Source organism: Pteropus vampyrus, unplaced genomic scaffold, assembly GCF_000151845.1.
Source record: "Pteropus vampyrus isolate Shadow unplaced genomic scaffold, Pvam_2.0 Scaffold10, whole genome shotgun sequence".
In the NCBI taxonomy this organism is placed as follows: domain Eukaryota; kingdom Metazoa; phylum Chordata; class Mammalia; order Chiroptera; family Pteropodidae; genus Pteropus; species Pteropus vampyrus.
Window position 1 is genome coordinate 4,558,373 of NW_011888791.1, and position 3,506 is coordinate 4,561,878.

A 3,506-nucleotide genomic window follows, 5' to 3' on the forward strand; every position below is an offset into this window, starting at 1 on the left:
TGTGAGTGGACTTTGACCATGACAGTCCTGCTTGCTGGGAGCAAAAGCGCAGGGCCGATTGCTCAGGGGGCACCGGGAACTTACATGGGGACACTGAGGTGTCAGAGCCAGGGCCAGAGGTGAGAGTCTCTCCTGTGCAGAAGTGCTGGCAGTATCCATTGTTCCTCTGTTGAGCCCTCCCCACTCCCCTAGTGCGTGGACTCGATGCCGCCATAGATGAGATGTCATTGAACGGATAGGAGAGGTCCTTCTCCCAGAGGATTCCCTGAAACTCTGCCTCCCCCATCTCATGGGTCCACTCAAGCCACATCCAGTTGTGTCCTCGGAGAGTCTGCTGCTCCTTGCCGAGCAGAGCCAAGATACACACTGGTGGCAGCTGGGCTCAATTCTGGTGTGAACTCTTGAGGCAACTATAAGCACAGCATCTGTAGATTGCTTGCTGAATCTTAACATGTGGCCCTGGAGGGGTACAGGCTGGGACTAAACTTGGCCTGAAGCTGAACCTCTCTCAGGACTGTGCCACTGGACACCTCATACACAAAGCTGTGCTGATAAGACTGGGGGACTTAGAAGCTTTGCTTAGTAATAGAAACAGACACAGAAAGGCAGCCAAAATGGGAAGACCATATGAAAAAATAGAACAGAGATCAAGGAGAAATGGAGTTAAGTAATCTAACAGATGCAGAGTTCAAAACACTGGTAATAAAGATGCTCAATGAACTTATGGGAAGTGTAGAAGAATTTAGTGAGAACTTTAACAAAGAGATAAAAAACAAAATGGAAATGGAAATTATAAAAGAGAGCTTGTCAGAAATGAAGAACACATTACCTGATTTGAAGAGTATATTATGGGGAATAAACAGAGTGGATAAAGAAGAGGATTGAACCACTGATAGAGAGGATGGAGAAGCCAAGGACACTCAATCATAATGGCAAAAAAAAAGAAAAAGAAAAAAAAAAGCCAAGACTATAATAATAATAATTTAAGAAGCCTATGGGACACAATTAAATGTAAAAATAGTCATGTCATAGGGGTACCTGAAGGAAAACAAGATGTTGAAGAGCTATTTGAAGAAATAATGATAGAAAATTCCCTAATGAAGGAAATAGACATACAACTCCAGGAAACTCAGAGTTCCAAGAAAGAGGAACTCAAAGAGGCCCATACCAAGACACATCATAATTAAAATACCAAAGGTTAAGGACAGAGAGAATCTTAAAAGAGCAAGAGAAAAGCAATTACCTACAAGGGAGCACCTATAAGACTGGCAGCTGATTTCTCAAAAGTAACTATGTGAGACAGAAAGGCTTAGCACAAAATATTCAATGTGATAAAAACACAGATCTACAACGAAGAATACTTTATCCAGCAAAACTATCATTTAGAATTGAAGGACAGATAAAGAGCTTCCCAGACAAAAATAAGCTAAAGGAATTTACCAACACCAAGCCAGTATTACAGGAAATGTGGAGGGACTTCTTTAAGAAGAAAAAACATGTATCAAAAACAGGAATAAAGAATGGTAATAACTAAATTCCTATCAACAAGTACCTCAAATGGAAAAGAATTAAATGCTCCGACCAAAAGATAAGAGTGAATGGATAAGAAAAAAGGACCCCTGCTTATGCTACCTACAAGAGACTCATTTCAGATTAGAAGACACACATAGACTAAAAGGAAGGGGATGGAAAAGATATTGCCTTTACGGACCTAGAGGGTATTGTGCTGAATTAAATGAGTCAGATAGAGAAAGACAAATATTGCACGATTTCATGTACATGCAGAATCTAAAGAACAAAATAACAACAAAAGTGAAAATAAACTTGTAGATACAGAGAATATTTTGAGGGCTACTAGATGGGATGGGGGTTGGGGGGACAGTAAAAAAAGGCAAAGGGATTAAGAAGTACAAATGGATAGTTACAAAATAGACATGGAGATATAAAGTATAGTGTAAGGAAAATAGTTAATGTTGTAATAAATATGTAAGGGGGAAGAAAGGTACTAGATTTAGTGAGGTGATCATTGTGAGTTATATAGATTTCTAATCACTGTGCTGTATATCTGAAATGAATATATTATTGTATGCCAACTATAATTGAAAAAAACCATTGAATCGTACAATGTAAATATGAGGGAATAATTGTCTATCGTGTTTCAATAAAGCAGCAAAAAAACCCAAAAAACAAAAAAACAAAAAAAACAAGAACAACCAGCTAAGAAAAACATTGGCAGTTCTTCATGGTTATTTTTGATTTTTCATAAGTTTAGAACAGGGACTGTATTTTATTTATCCTTGAGTTCTTACAGTGACTTAACAGTGCTTTATATGGTTGGGGACTTGATTTATATTTAGTAAATGAATGAATTATTCCTTAATGATTAATACTGTAATGCTAGTAAAAAAAAATCATAGCTCCTTCATGGCAGGAAGCCATGGTCACACTTTCCAGTTCTTGTCCTCTATTTCTTTTGGAAAATAATCCATACTATTTTTCTTTATGTTATTTCTGCTTATAATGTTTTCTGTTTAATTTCAAATATTCTCCATTATGGGGTTTCTACAGCAATTATAGAATTCTGGCAACTTTACTATTTCTTTTTTCATACTCTATATAACTTCGTTATTTTTAAAGGAATTTTACAAACAGCCATTCTTTTATAAAAGAACTAATCAAGTACGCATGTCCTATGTACACACACACTTATATACTCTGTCGAAATTGCATAGATTTGGGTTTTCAAGGAGAAAGATGTAATATTTCTCAGTTTAATATGTCTAGATGAAACACATTTTTAGATATTTTGCACTAACTTCTATGCTTTAATATCTAGCTATCTATCCTTCATTATGTTAAATGCATTTAAAAAAAGTATCCTGTGTTACATCCACAGCAGACTCCCTGGCATACAAAATGGGTTCATCCCCATAAAAATGCAAATTAACTGTGTGCAAACGTAGGCCTTGAGCATTTGTATAGAAAATTAAAAAAGGCTTCTAACTGAGCCCCAAGGATCTCTACTGACAATGAGCTGATCTGCAGCCACAGTAATGGCACCAGATACATTACAGAGTCTTTCTCTGAAGATACTTCCTGAGTACTTAACTAGAAATTCAAAAGTTTTTAATCAGAAAATGGTCTGCTTGAAAAGAATTAAAGACCTGTTAGGCCCTCGCAGAGCAGAGTAGTGTTATATCCTGTCAGTCTGAGATTATATGGCATTGTAAATTTCCTGAATGAGAGCAGAAATTGTGCAGTAATTGGATCTAACTCTGAAATGATCAATGCACAAAGAGAAGTAATTATTTAACAGGGCAAGAACCTCTAAGCCTATGGCGTTCTTTTGTCAGAGCTATCTGTGTGTGTGCAGTTGTGTTAGAAAACCCGGTCGAAGATGGTCACACAGAGTGGCAAACAGTTGGCAGAGTGAAGCTCTAGCTATTTCTTCAGCAGGGAAAATGTTGTTGAAATTTTGCACCAAGTTTATGTAGTGTATGTGTTCT